General features: G+C 43.0%; 1 long non-coding RNA gene across 1 annotated transcript in view; it reads right to left on the reverse strand.

The window, feature by feature from the left end:
* Positions 1-6,749: 6,749 nt before the first annotated feature.
* The window catches only part of LOC107791980 (uncharacterized), a 30,146-nt gene continuing 20,115 nt past the window's right edge, over positions 6,750-16,780 (reverse strand). Inside the window, exon 3 of the long non-coding RNA XR_012698897.1 lies at positions 6,750-7,115. This is a non-coding gene — a long non-coding RNA (uncharacterized LOC107791980). The remainder of the gene's footprint in view (positions 7,116-16,780) is intronic.

Consider the following 16,780-nt stretch of genomic DNA (forward strand, 5'->3'; position numbering starts at 1 on the left):
GATATCATGCCTGTAGGTTTGGCAGTTCCTTTAGAAATCATGCCTATTGGCTCCAAGATGAATAATTATTACTTTTAATGACCCCATAGTCTATTCATAATTCACCTAGAGATCATCCCTATAGGGTTATAACGAACCATCTGTTAGAATCAGCAGTTTGTAGGATCTTATATCAACTCTTAAATCAATCAACCGCATAGAAATCATGTCTATAAGTCTTGCGACATTCAATAATTAACCAATTTATGATCTACCTACCTGCAACTATTCACTTCATAATTTGTAACGTCGTTAGCATAAGTTCATGACTGTTTGCGTGCATCTGTGCCTATGTGTGGAGGTCTATTTGAGCATTTATTTGTTATCTATGTGCAGTCCTAATTGCTTTAATTGTGCACCTAATTTTATCATTTTTAGCATCCTATGTGATGTATAGAACTACCAAAGTAGTAGGTCCAAAGCCTCTTGGACCATAGTTATAGGACGGGTAAAGCACACACAGGACACGATTTAGAATTGAACTAGAATGCTTTAGGTAAACAACTTTAAGATAATAATTGGGCAGCAGGAGATGATAATTTGTGCCGGTCAAGACCCAAAACCTAACCCGTCGTGATGGTGCCTATCTTGTTACTAGGCAACCCGACATCTCCAAAACACTTCCAACATTTAATATAAATGAATTAATATATTTAAAATAACCGAAGTCTTTCATAAAAATGGGATAAAACCCAAAGCATAAGTGCGGAAAAATAGCCCAACATCGGGGTGTCACTGTGTCATGAGCATCTAGATATCCAGTCTAATACAAACATAGAAGGAGAGACAAGGTCTGCGGTCACCGGTAGCTACCTCGTAGTCTCCGGTACTCGATCGCGCACGAACTCAACGACCTCCATGATCAAACACACCTGGATATGTACATGAAGTGCAGGGTGTAGCATGAGTACAACCAACACAACAAGTAAAGGAAATAAAAAAGGAACTGAGAAGGTAGTGACGAGCTATACAAATATAGTTCATTTTCAATAATTCCAGCAAAGAATAGACATGCTTTCAAATCCGGCAGTTCAAGTCGAATCAGTTTATATAGTTACAGTGCAGGTAATCTGGATATAAAAGCTTTCCGAAATTTCACGATAATGACAGATAGAAACTAAGTGCATCAACAAATGAAAAACAAGTACAACGTCTCAGGACAACAAACACTCAACTCGTCACAATAGCTCAATCATTCGGCTCCCAGCCCTCAGTACTCATACTCAATAAGTACCTGCGCTCACTGGGGGTGTGCAGACTCCGGAGGGGCTCCTTCAGCCCAAGCGCTATATCGCTGCGGTGTGCAACCCGATCTCATATAAATAGCCATAAGGCTCGTTGCGGCGTGCAACCCGATCCATATATATATACAGCCCTGAGGCTTGTTGTAGCGTGCAACCCGATCCATATATACAACCCTAAGGCTCGTTGCGACGTGCAACCCTATCCATATATACATATATAGCTCATAGCTCGATACTCTGGCCCTAACTCAGTCACCAACCTCTCTAGTCTCTCGGGCTCTCATAAATCATAAAGATCAACCCAAACAAAAATAACATAGTGTATCAAAAAGAATCAAGAAGAGACTAAGATATGATACGCAAGTAAAACCATGATTGAGTACAAGACAACAATTATCAAATACTTCAACAAGTACGCGACCTCTACGGGTCCCAATAGTACTATCACATAGCCTAAGCATGATTTTTAACATTATTTGCAGTCAAATTTTGATAACACAGAGAGAACAAGTAATTAACAATAGGCTATTCGACTTTATAGTCTCACGGGACGGACCAAATCACGCTCGTCACCTAGCATGTGTCTCACCTCCAAAATAGTCACATCATACCAAACATTCGGGGTTTCATACCCTCAAGACTGGATTTAAAACTGTTACTTACCTCAATCCTACTCCGTAATTCCTTTGCCCCTCGAATCAATCTCCAAACGCCCCGAATCTAGCCACAAGTAGTACGATATAATTAATATAGGCTAAAAAGAATCAATTCCACAAGAAAAACACGAAACTATAAGCCAAAATCCAAAATAGACTCAAACCGGCCCCTGGGCCCACCTCTCGAAAGCCGGAAAAAGTCACAAAATATGAACACCCATCAACTCATGAGTCCAACCATACAAGAATTACTCGAATCCAACTGCAAATCACCTTCCAAAACTCAAAATTTTAGCCTATGAAGTTTCTACCATTTTCCCCCAAATTTACAACTTAAATCCCTAATTAGATGATGAAAATAGAAATTGATTCATGAAATATAGTCCAATCCGCGTTAGAATCACATACCCCAACAATATTCTTTAAGAAACGTCAAAAAATTACCTCACACCGAGCTCTCAAATTCCCAAAATCGATATGGAAATCTAACCCTCGAAATCCCATTTTCTCCCTAGTTCTTCCGCATCTGCGGACACACTGTCGCTCCTGCGACGCCGCACCTGCGGAATTTCCCTCGTATGTGCATAAATGACTTAAAGGGTTGGGTCCGCATCTGTGATGAATGAGCTGCACCGGCGTGTGCGCGCTTGCGGACAATGGTACGCTTCTGCGTTCACCCCTCCAGCTCACTCTCTGCATCTGCCGAACTTCAAGCGCATCTGCGGGTTCGCAGATGCGGAAATCCCCTCGCACCTACGACTCCTGACCATCTCCTCAACCATCGCTTATGTGCTTGGCCTAATGCATGTGCGTGTCCGCACCTGCGATTCCCCACTCGCAGGTGCAAAACACTAGAACAATAGAAACCCAGCAATTGCACAAGTCCAAATTTCAATCCGTTAAGAATCTGAAACACTCCCGAGGCCTCCGGGACCTCAACCAAATATACCAACAAGTCCTAAAAACACCATACAAACTTAGTCGAGCCCTCAAAACACGTCAAACAACAATAAAACTACGAATTACACCCGGATTCAAGCCTAATGAACTTATAAACATTTAAATTTCACAAACGACGTCGAAACCTATGAATTTGACGTCTGATTGACCTCCAATTTTGCACACAAGTCATATGCAATATTATGGACCTACTCCAACTTCCGGTATCGGAATCCGACCCCGATATGAAAAAGTCAATCCCCGGTCAAACTTCCCATAAATTAGACTTTCGCCATTTCAAGCCTAAATTAGCTACAGACGTCAAATTCACAGTCCGAACACGCTCCTAAGTCCAAAATCACCTAACGGAATGGATAGAACTCCATTCCAGAGTCGTCTTCACACAATTCCAACTATGGTCAAAATCCTAACACTTAAGCTTCCGTTTTAAGGACTAAGTGTCCCAAATCACTCCGAAACCAAAAACAAGACCTCCCGGCAAGTCACATAAGCAGAACTAGATATGGGGAAAATAGAAAATAGGGGATCGAGGCTAATAAACTCAAAACAACCAGTCGGGTTGTTACATCCTCCCCCTCTTAAAACAATCGTTCGTCCTCGAACAAGTATAGAGACATACCTGATGTGGTGAAACGATCGGGATAACGGCTGTGCATATCATGCTCGGTCTCCCAAGGCGCCTCCTCGACCGGCTGAACCCTCCATCAAACATTCACAGAAGCAATATTTTTTGACCTCAGCTTTCGAACCTACCTATCTAAGATCGCCACCAGCTCCTCAACATAAGATAAATCATTGTCCAACTTGGACTGAGCTGAAATCCAGTATGTGAGACGGATCGCCTTGACACTTCCGAAACATAGAAACATGGAATACTAGATTAATTCCTGCTAGACTGGGAGGCAAGGCAAGCTCATAAGCAACCTTCCCAACACGTCACAATACCTCAAATGGACCGATAAACCTTGGGCTCAGCTTGCCCTTCTTTCCGAACCTCATAACACCCTTCATGGGTTACACCCGGAGCAAGACCCACTCTCCAACCATGAATGCAACATCGCGAACTTTCCGATCCACATAACTCTTCTGTCGGGACTGGGTTATGCGTAATCTATCCTAAATCACCCTAACTTTCTCCAGAGCATCCTGAACCAAGTCTGCACCCAATAATCTAGCCTCGCCCAGCTCGAACCAACCCACTGGAGACCTATACCGCCTACCGTACAGAGCCTCATACGGTGCCATCTGAATGCTCGACTGATAACTGTTGTTGTAGGAAAACTCCGCTATGGCAAGAACTGATCCCACGAACCCCAAACTCAATCACACACGCACGAAGCATATCCTCTAATATCTAAATAGTGCGCTCGGACTGTCCGTCTGTCTGAGGGTGAAATGTTGTGCTAAACTCCACCCGAGTACCCAACTCATGCTGAACAACCCTCCAGAACCGTGATGTACACTACGTACCCCGGTCAGAAATTATAGATACCGGTACGCCATGAAGCTTGACGACCTTGCGGATATACATTCGAGCCAGCTGCTTGGAAGAATAGGTAGTCATCACAGGAATGAAATGAGCCGACTTGGTCCACCGGTCCACAATCACCCAAACTGCATCAAACTTTCGCTTAGTCCGTGAAAGCCCAACAACAAAATCCATAGTGATCTGCTCCCATTTCCACTCCAGAATCTCTAACTTCTGAAGCAACCCACCTGGTCGCTGATGCTCAAACTTCACCTGCTGGCAATTTTGGTACCGAGCTACATACTCAACTATGTCCTTCTTCCTTCTCCTCCACCAGTAATGCTGTCTCAAGTCCTGAAACATGTTCGCGGCACCCGGATGAATAGAATACTGCGAGCTGTGAGACTCCTAGAGAATCAACTCACGCAAACCATATACATTAGGCACACATAGCCTGCCCTTCATCCTCAATGCACTATCATTCCCAATAGTGACCTCCTTAGCATCATCGTGCTGGACCGTGTCCTTAAGGACAAGTAGATGGGGGTCATCATACTGACGCTCCCTGATAGGATCATAAAGATAAAATCGAGAGACCACAAAAGCCAATACTTGACTAGCTAAGGCTTGAACATTCAATGCCAATGGCCTCTTTGCTGCTGGAAGATATACTAAGCTACCCAAACTCTCCGCCCGGCAACTCAAGGCATCAACCACCATATTAGCCTTCCCGGGATGGTGCAAAATAGTGATATCATAGTCCTTAAGAAGCTCCAACCACCTCCGTTGACGCAAGTTAAGATCCTTCTGATTGAACAGATGCTACAAACTCCATTGACCCATGTAAATCTCATAATGGACCTCGTACAAATAGTGCCGCCAAATCTTCAGGGCGTGAACAATAGCTGCTAACTCAAGGTCGTGGATAGGATAGTTCTTTTTATGCGGCTTCAACTGGCGCGAAGCATAAGCAATCAGTCTACCCTCCTGCATCAAAACACACCTAATGTCGATCCGTGAGGCATCATAATACACTGTGTAAGAACCAGAAATTGATGGTAGAATTAGAACAAGAGCCGTGGTCAAAGCAGTCTTGAGCTTCTGAAAACTTTCCTCACACTCCTACGACCACCTGAAAGGAACACCCTTTTGGGTCAATCTAGTCAAGGGCAATGCAATGGATGGGAAGCCTTCCACAAAACGACGGTAATAACCAGACAAACCAAGAAAACTCCGAATCTCCATGGCTGAGGACGGTCTGGGCCAACTCTGAACCACCTCTATCTTCTTCGGGTCTACCTAAATACCCTCACTAGATATCACGTACCCCAAGAACGCCACTGAACTGAGCCACAACTCACACTTGGAGAACTTTTCATAAAGCTTATCCTCCCTCAACCGCTATAACAAAATCCTCAAATGCTGGGCATGCTCCTCCTGACTATGAGAGTACCCAGGATGTCATCAATGAATACAATAACAAACGAGTCAAGATAAGGCTGAAATGCACTGTTCATCAGATGCATCAATGTTGATGGGGCGTTGGTCAGCCCAAAAGACATCACAAGGAACTCATAATTGCCATATCGGGTCCTGAAAGTTGTCTTAAGAATATCTGAGTCCTGAATCTTCAGATGGTGATACCCTAACCTCAAGTCAATCTTGGAGAACACCATTGCCCCCTAAAGCTGGTCGAACAAATCATCAATATGTGGCAAAGGATACTTGTTCTTGATTGTGACCTTGTTCATCTTCTATAATCAATGCACATTCTCAAAGTACCATCCTTCTTCTTCACAAATAGAACTGGTGCACCCCAAGGTGACACGCTAGGCCGAATAAACGCCTTATCAAGGAGTTCTTGAAGATGCTCCTTCAACTCAGTCGGTGCCATGCGGTAAGGTGGAATAGAAATGGGCTGAGTGCCCGGCACCAAATCAATACTGAAATCAATATCCATGTCGGGCGCCATGCCCGGCAGGTCTGCAGGAAACACATCCGGGAAATCTCGCACCACCGGAACAAAATCAATGGAATGGGTCTCTGCACTAACATCCCTCACAAAGGCCAGATAAGATAGACAACCCTTCTCAACCATCTGTTGAGCTTTCAAGTATGAAATAACTCTACTAGGAACATAGTCTATGGAGTCGCTACACTCAACCCTCGACAACCCCGGAATTGCCAACGTCACGGTCTTAGCGTGACAATCTAGAATAGCATGACATGGAGACAACCAATCCATACCCAAAATGACGTCAAAATCTGTCACGACCCAACTGGAGGGTCATGACTAGCACCCGGGCCATACTTGCCGAGCACCAACGTACATTTTATCTAACCTTCCTTATTATCTTTAAGGGCCGACAAGACCAATATAAATGAAAGACATGGATCATGAACATCCAACAATGAAAGATAATGTCATGAACATACGTAACATGGGACGACAAGACTGTCAAGAAACTATATATAAGGTACGAGCTACCATGGTGCCATGAAAGACTATACAACAAAAATCAGCCGACAAGGCATTCCAAACCATACATGAGTCGACACCTGTCTATGAGCCTCTAAAAGAACATAAGTGCTACAACATTGCCGGAACAGGGCCCCGACATACCCATAATGTCTATAACAAAAATGCATACCAAGACCACGGCAAGTCCGGAGAAAGGATCTTGCCAATAACGCTGAACCGGATAGCCTACTGTGATGGGGGAGCTGCGTCTAACCGTCTATCAGGACCTGCAGCACGACATGCAGCGTCCACAAATAAAAAGGACGTCAGTACGAATAAAGTACTGAGTATGTAAGGCAGAATAGCATAAGTAAGAACAATAATGTAAACAGTGATAGGGAATATACAACCTGTGACATCTGGGTACCTCTGAGGGCTACTGACATGAAATACATGATACATACATATATATATACATAAACATTTAAAACATATGCCTTTGTGGGCATCATCATCATCATATCGTACCCGGCCATAATAGGCTCGGTAAAACGTACCCGGCCATCATAGGGCTCGGTAGAATCGTACCCGGCCACGTGGAGCTCGGTAAAACCCAACTGATCAGTGGTTGCACAATAGGTGCCATACCCGGCCGACTATAGCGCGGCTCGGTAGAGTAAAATAGATACATATATATGATGCATGCTGGACTCGTTGGAATCATATTTTGAACCTTTCGGAGTGACGTAAGGTCGGTATCCTTCGTACACGTTATTAGGATTAACTCTTCATCAAGAATCTTATAAGAATCAGGAACTACCAACAACATTGATAATATAAGAATAAGAGAAGTAACATCAATATCAATCGTTTCATAAGAAGGGCAGCAATGTAAGTACTGCTAGCTTCTAAGAGTAGAGTATCTTTGGGAGCTCGTTCATTACATTATGTACAATTAGAGTCGTGCAAAAGAATGAAGGGGATAGCCTCACATACCTTGTATATACTGCCCAACCTCAAGCTATGCAAATGTCACGACTCCTTAGTCTACAATAAAAGAAATGACACTATCATTATCGTTTAAGCGTCGTAACTATTATGTATCGACCGCAACCTATTTTACGATGAAACGGACAGCACCTCCCCTATTTATATGACTTCACACAAGTCAATACAATCACCAAAAAGCCCAAACAACATCATTAATAATCATATTGAGCCTTCAAAACAGTCCACCAACTAACAACATTACTACCAAGCCTTTCGATATATATTTCACAAGTTCTAGCATCAACGACTTAGCCACAACTTGGATAATCTTAAATATATATAGAGCAAGAGGTTCATTACCTTTAAACAGAAAGAACAACTCCAATTTGACCTTAATTTTCCTGGAAATATCCCTTCAATTCTGCCACAAGAACAAGGAAGCGAAACTAGCAATTAATTCGGGTTTTTCGGCACTAGAATTACTTTAGAAGACTTGAAATCACCTAGGGTTGATATTAAAAACTTGAAGGTGTATTTACAGAACATAAAGCACTTAAAACAACCTCCCACACGAGCTGGAACAACACAAAAATCAGCAACAACAAGAAAAACAAGAAACTTACTAGCACCACGGGATTCCCGACATTTGATTTGTGTTGTTTGCCCTTTGTTTGGGTCTTGGATCATGAGAGAACCTTGAGAGAATGTTTTTAGGGTTATAAGGTCTGAATATACTGAAAAATAATGACTTAAAACGGGGTTGAGTTATCTTATATATGTCCAAATGTCTTAAACCGCCTTTGTGGGCCCCATAGAGAGCAGCTTGGCGCACTCTCGCGAAAACGTAAATATCTCTCTATTCCGAGATCGTATCGACGAACGGTTTAATGCGTTGGAAACTAGACTCATAGATCTTCAATTTGATAGGTAGATCACCCCATAATTCCAAGCACATTGGGAGTAAAATGCAGTAACATTTGACCTAAAGTTTAAGTAAAATTATAAACCTAAGTTGCGACAACTTTTATTGACTTTTATTTCATAACTCGCTTGACTTCAAGACTTATGATGCGGATATTATATGATTCAAATACATTAAAACAAGACCTCTTGGGACAGTTAATCACCTCTAGTGTTATCCGAAAATACGGGTTACAACATCCTTGATTAGCTTAACTTCAAATACTTGTTAACCACTCTTATACACCCTTGTATCGTTTAAGACCAATAGGATTAACTTATTATCATCTCAAAGATAATCTCTTCTTGGATTTACGTCGACTACCTTACGGCGTGATCTATGATATGCGAATTTGGGTTGTAACATCCTCTCCCCCTTAGGAACATTCGTCCTCGAATGTAAGGGTTTATGGGGTGTCTAACTCATCGTGGATTCCGACGGAGATTTCCGGCTGAGTTTCCCTTATAAAATGGACACTAGCCAAACTTGCAAGCAGTTAAACCCAACCTATGGCCATACAAGACTATACAAAGCATTATGGATATGTACATTATCTGCATATCACCATTTTGTATTAAAAAAGAGTATTCACAAGCTATTGCTTACCTCATAGAGCCGTTTCACCTTATAATGCGTCCTTCTTTCCCCCGGTATCCTCGTTATTTTCACTCTGGAATAGGTAAGGGTATTTAGACTTCATCTCCTCTTCTGCTTCCTATGTCATTTCTTCTATATTCTTGTTCCTCCATAATACTTTCACGGAAGCTACATCCTTTGTTCTCAGCTTGCGGACTTGTCGATCTAATATAGCCACTGGCAGTTCATCATATGATAGATCCTTTGTAACTTGTACATCTTTGATAGGGACGACCCGAGAAGGGTCTCCAATACATTTCCTCAACATAGATACATGGAATACCGGGTGGACAAATTCCAATTCAGATGGCAGTTCTAACTCGTAAGCAACCTGTCCAATTCGTCGAAGAATTTTGTACGGCCCAATATACCGTGGACTCAACTTACCCTTCTTCCCAAAACGCATAACACCCTTCATCGGCGAGATCTTCAGGAAAACCCAATCACCAACCTCAAATTCCAGATCACGACGTCGGACATCGGAATAAGATTTTTGCCTGCTTTGTGCCGTCCTCAGCCGCTCTTGTATCAGTTTCACCTTCTCAATGGCTTGGTAAATCAAATCTGGCCCATATAATTCTGTCTCACCGACTTCGAACCATCCAACTGGTGATCTACATCTCCTCCCGTACAGTGCCTCATACGGGGCCATTTTAATACTGGAATGGTAGCTATTATTGTAGGCAAATTCTATAAGTGCCAGATGGTCATCCCAATTCCCCTTAAAATCTAGAACACATGCTCGTAGCATATCTTCCAGCGTCTGGATGGTACGTTCAGCCTGTCCGTCAGTCTGTGGATGGAATGCAGTGCTGAGATTTACTTGTGTGCCTAAACCCTTCTGAAAAGACCTCCAAAAGTTAGCCGTAAATTGAGCTCCTCGGTCTGATATAATAGATACCGGCACACCATGAAGCCTAACAATCTCCTTGATATACAACTTCGCATAATCTTCAGCCGTGTAAGTTGTCTTAACTGGTAGAAAATGGGCAGATTTTGTAAGTCGATCAACTATCACCCAAATGGAGTCAAACTTATGATAAGAGCGAGGTAATCCAATAATGAAGTCCATATTAATCACCTCCCATTTCCAGGTCGGAATCTCTATATTCTGAATCAATCCACTAGGTTTCTGATGCTCGATCTTTACTTGTTGACAATTAGGACACTGGGCTACAAATTCTGCAATAGACTTCTTCATGTTGTCCCACCAATACTGCTCCTTAACGTCATGATACATCTTTGTCGAGCCAGGATGGATAGAATATCGGGACTGATGAATCTCAATCATAATCTTCTCTCGCAACCCTGCCACACTAGGCACACATAATCGGCCCTGGTATCTCAGTGTCCCATCTCCTCCGATCTTGAAAGCTGTAATCTTACACTGCTGAATTCCCTCTCTCAATCTTACTAAGGTAGGATCTTCATATTGCCGTGCTTTTACCTCGGCTACCAAAGATGATTCTGATGTATTCTGTACAGTAACACCTCCGTCATCAGAGTCCAACAATCTGATTCTCATATTGGCCAGCTGGTGAAGCTCTTTGGTCAACCCTTGTCTACCTGCCTCAATATGTATTAAGCGTCCCATTGACTTACGGCTGAGAGCGTCTGCCACAACATTGGCTTTACCAGGATGGTACAATATCTCGACGTCATAGTCTTTCAGTAATTCAAGCCACCTACGCTGCCTCAAATTCAACTCCTTCTGCTTGAAGATGTATTGTAAACTTTTGTGATCTGTGTAGATGTCAACATGGACGCCGTATAAGTAGTGCCACCATATCTTCAAAGCATATATTACTGCAGCCAATTCCAAATCATGAGTCGGGTAATTCTTTTCATGCTTCTTCAATTGTCGTGATGCATAAGCAATCACCTTCCCACGTTGCATCAATACGCACCCCAAACCTATACCTGAGGCATCACAATATACCACATAACCTTCTGTTCCTTCTGGGAGAGTGAGCACTGGTGCAGATGTCAATCGATTCTTTAGCTCCTGAAAACTATGTTCACAAGAATCAGACCACTGGAACTTGGTAGCTTTCTGTGTTAACTTAGTCAATGGTGCTGATATAGAGGAAAACCCTTCTACAAACCGCCTATAATACCCTGCTAGCCCCAGGAAGCTGCGGACTTCTGATGGTGTTGTAGGTCTCGGCCAATTCTTCAATGCATCGATCTTCTGAGTGTCGACACTAATACCCTCATCAGATATCACATGGCCAAGGAATGCTACTGAGTTCAGCCAGAATTCACATTTAGAGAGCTTAGCATATAACTTATGATCCTGAAGGGTCTGTAATACTATCTGCAAGTGGCCCGCATGTTCCGCCTCCGAACGAGAATACACCAGAATGTCATCAATGAATACGATCACGAACACATCAAGATAGGGCCTGAATACACTATTCATGAGATCCATAAAAGCTGCTGGGGCATTTGTTAGCCCGAACGACATCACCAAGAACTCAAAATGCCCATATCTTGTCCGGAAGGCCGTCTTTGGAATATCCTTCTCCTTAACCCTCACCTGATGATACCCTGAACGCAAGTCAATCTTGGAGAAATACTTGGCACCCTGGAGTTGGTCAAACAGGTCATCAATTCTTGGAAGTGGATACTTGTTCTTTATTGTAAACTTGTTCAACTGTCGATAATCGATACACATCCTTAACGACCCATCTTTCTTCCGCACGAACAAGACTGGCGCGCCCCAAGGTGAAGTGCTAGGCCTAATGAAACCCTTATCCAGCAAGTCCTTCAACTGTGCCTTCAACTCTCGCAACTCTGCCGGGGCCATCCTGTATGGAGGGATAGAGATCGGTTGAGTGTCAGGCAATGCATCAATGCTAAACTCAATCTCCCTTTCAGGAGGAAGGCCTGGGAGTTCATCTGGGAAAACATCTGGAAATTCATTGACCACGGGGATTAATTGTAGAGTAGGCGGCTTCGCCTCCACATCCCTAACACGAACAAGATGATAAATGTAACCTTTTGAGATCATCTTCCTTGCCTTAAGATAGGAAATAAACCTACCTTTCGGCATAGCAATGTTCCCCTTCCATTCAATGGTGGGTTCACCCGGAAACTGAAACGTAACCATCTTCGTATGACAGTCAACAGTTGCATAGCATGAGGCCAACCAGTCCATTCCCATTATCACATCGAAATCAACCATTTCTAACTCAAATAAATTTGCCGAGGTTTGACGACTACAAATCATCACAGTGCAACCTTTATATACCCTTCTAGCAATCACAGAATCTCCTAATGGAGTGGATACCGCAAGTGGTTTACTTATCAATTCAGGTTCAATGCCAAACTTATTAGCCACAAAGGGTGTAACATATGATAAGGTAGATCCTGGATCAATTAGCGCATATACATCATAAGAAAACACAGACAATATACCTGTAACAACATCCGGAGACGATTCGAGATCTTGTCGACCTACTAGAGCATAGGTTCGATTTTGAGCACCACTCGAACTCGGCACTGAACCTCTACCTCTACCACGACCTGTCGACTGCTGAAAACCTTGTGCTGGAGGTCGAACTGATGAGGAAGAACCAGACACAGATCCAGTCGGTTGAGCCATACCACCACCTCCTCTGTTAGGACAATCCCGCATCATATGGCCACGCTGTCCGCAAGAATAGCACGCATCGGAACCTCGACGGCACAGTCCAAAGTGGGCCTTGCCGCACTGATCACAACGAGGTGTTGGGGGTCTCGTCTGACTAGTATCTCTATGAAATTGTGAGCCTGATGCCCTCGAACTCTGACCTGAACCAGAATAGGTAAATCGATCATACCGAGGCCTCTGAAACTGTGGAGGAGTACTAGCTACAGGTGGCGCTGAACTCCTCGAAGATTGGGGCCTGATACTGCCTCTGAACTCATCAGAATACCCTGCAAATCTTGCCCTCTTATGCTGGCCCCTATCCTGCTCCCTATCTGCCCTTTGCTGGCGCTTATGATCCTCTAGGGTCTGGGCATAAGCCTGAATACGGGAAATATCCATGCCCTCTACCAAGGAGGCTGTTGTGCACTCATTTATCAGATGTGGTCCCAACCCGTTCACGAACAGATGCACCCTATCACTCATTTCGGCCACCATATGGGGAGAATACCTTGCTAAAGAATCAAATTGTATACTATACTCTCGTACACTCATATTACCCTGTCGAAGGTTCAAGAACTTATCAGCTCTTGCTCGTCGTATCTCAACTGGCAAGTAGTGACGAAGAAAGGCCTCAGAAAATTCCTTCCACACGGCTAGAGGAGCGTTCGGACCCCTAGATCTCTCCCAACTATCATACCAGAAAACCGCTAAATCCCGTAACCGATAAGAAGCCAACTCTACTGCCTCCGTATCACTAGCATGCATAACCCGCAATGTACGATGAACCTGATCAATAAATGTTTGTGGGTCCTCCTTGGGATCTGATCCGGTAAACACTGGAGGGTCTAGATTAATAAAATCACGAACTCTCGCACTAACCGGTTTATCAGCAACACCGGTATTCTGCCTCTGAGCCTGAGCAGCTACCAAGCTAGTCAACAACTGCACTGCACTGCGCATATCGTGGTCTGTAGTGCCAGACGGTGGAACTGGATGTACTGGGTGCCTCCTAATATCCTCTGGAGGAGACGGAGAGGTATGAGACGGCATCTCACTCTGAGCCTCACTTTGGCCTGCTCTGGCTGGAGGGACCTGAATGTTACCCTCGCCCACAGCTGTATCAAGCCGTTTACTAATCGCTTGCTTCCTAGTCGAAGGCATCGCTGAAAGAAAACAATGTGAATATTAGATATGAACACTTACGACTCAACTCTACGCACGATCTAGATTTAGGAAGAAGGTAACAACCCTAGATGTCATGTAGCCTCCTGATTATAAATGTGGCGCGCTACACATCCATAATCAAAACTCTACTAGACACGGCTCATAGACAACCCCTAGGACAGACTTTCTCTGATACCAAGTTTGTCACGACCCAACTGGAGGGTCATGACTAGCACCCGGGCCATACTTGCCGAGCACCAACGTACATTTTATCTAACCTTCCTTATTATCTTTAAGGGCCGACAAGACCAATATAAATGAAAGACATGGATCATGAACATCCAACAATGAAAGATAATGTCATGAACATACGTAACATGGGACGACAAGACTGTCAAGAAACTATATATAAGGTACGAGCTACCATGGTGCCATGAAAGACTATACAACAAAAATCAGCCGATAAGGCATTCCAAACCATACATGAGTCGACACCTGTCTATGAGCCTCTAAAAGAACATAAGTGCTACAACATTGCCGGAACAGGGCCCCGACATACCCATAATGTCTATAACAAAAATGCATACCAAGACCACGGCAAGTCCGGAGAAAGGATCTTGCCAATAACGCTGAACCGGATAGCCTACTGTGATGGGGGAGCTGCGTCTACCCGTCTATCAGGACCTGCAGCACGACATGCAGCGTCCACAAATAAAAAGGACGTCAGTACAAATAAAGTACTGAGTATGTAAGGCAGAATAGCATAAGTAAGAACAATAATATAAACAGTGATAGGGAATATACAACCTGTGATATCTGGGTACCTCTGAGGGCTACTGACATGAAATACATGATACATACATATATATATACATAAACATTTAAAACATATGCCTTTGTGGGCATCATCATCATCATATCGTACCCGGCCATAATAGGCTCGGTAAAACGTACCCGGCCATCATAGGGCTCGGTAGAATCGTACCCGGCCACGTGGGAGCTAGGTAAAACCCAACTGATCAGTGGTTGCACAATAGGTGCCATACCCGGCCGACTATAGCGCGGCTCGGTAGAGTAAAATAGATACATATATATGATGCATGCTGGACTCGTTGGAATCATATTTTGAACCTTTCGGAGTGACGTAAGGTCAGTATCCTTCGTACACGTTATTAGGATTAACTCTTCATCAAGAATCTTATAAGAATCAGGAACTACCAACAACATTGATAATATAAGAATAAGAGAAGTAACATCAATATCAATCGTTTCATAAGAAGGGCAGCAATGTAAGTACTGCTAGCTTCTAAGAGTAGAGTATCTTTGGGAGCTCGTTCATTACATTATGTACAATTAGAGTCGTGCAAAAGAATGAAGGGGATAGCCTCACATACCTTGTATATACTGCCCAACCTCAAGCTATGCAAATGTCACGACTCCTTAGTCTACAATAAAAGAAATGACACTATCATTATCGTTTAAGCGTCGTAACTATTATGTATCGACCGCAACCTATTTTACGATGAAACGGACAGCACCTCCCCTATTTATATGACTTCACACAAGTCAATACAATCACTAAACAGCCCAAACAACATCATTAATAATCATATTGAGCCTCCAAAATAGTCCACCAACTAACAACATTACTACCAAGCCTTTCGATATATATTTCACAAGTTCTAGCATCAACGACTTAGCCACAACTTGGATAATCTTAAATATATATAGAGCAAGAGGTTCATTACCTTTAAACAGAAAGAACAACTCCAATTTGACCTTAATTTTCCTGGAAATATCCCTTCAATTCTGCCACAAGAACAAGGAAGCAAAACTAGCAATTAATTCGGGTTTTTCGGCACTAGAATTACTTTAGAAGACTTGAAATCACCTAGAGTTGATTTTAAAAACTTGAAGGTGTATTTACAGAACATAAAGCACTTAAAACAACCTCCCACACGAGCTGGAACAACACAAAAATCAGCAACAACAAGAAAAACAAGAAACTTACTAGCACCACGGGATTCCCGACATTTGATTTGTGTTGTTTGCCCTTTGTTTGGGTCTTGGATCATGAGAGAACCTTGAGAGAATGTTTTTAGGGTTATAAGGTCTGAATATACTGAAAAATAATGACTTAAAACGGGGTTGAGTTATCTTATATATGTCCAAATGTCTTAAACCGCCTTTGTGGGCCCCATAGAGAGCAGCTTGGCGCACTCTCGCGAAAATGCGAATATCTCTCTATTCCGAGATCGTATCGACGAACGGTTTAATGCGTTGGAAACTAGACTCATAGATCTTCAATTTGATAGGTAGATCACCCCATAATTCCAAGCACATTGGGAGTAAAATGCAGTAACATTTGACCTAAAGTTTAAGTAAAATTATAAACCTAAGTTGCGACAACTTTTATCGACTTTTATTTCATAACTCGCTTGACTTCAAGACTTATGATGCGGATATTATATGATTCAAATACATTAAAACAAGACCTCTTGGGAAAGTTAATCACCTCTAGTGTTATCCGAAAATACGGGTTACAACATCCTTGATTAGCTTAACTT

The sequence above is a fragment of the Nicotiana tabacum genome, chromosome 14, assembly GCF_000715075.1.
Source record: "Nicotiana tabacum cultivar K326 chromosome 14, ASM71507v2, whole genome shotgun sequence".
Lineage (NCBI taxonomy): Eukaryota > Viridiplantae > Streptophyta > Magnoliopsida > Solanales > Solanaceae > Nicotiana > Nicotiana tabacum.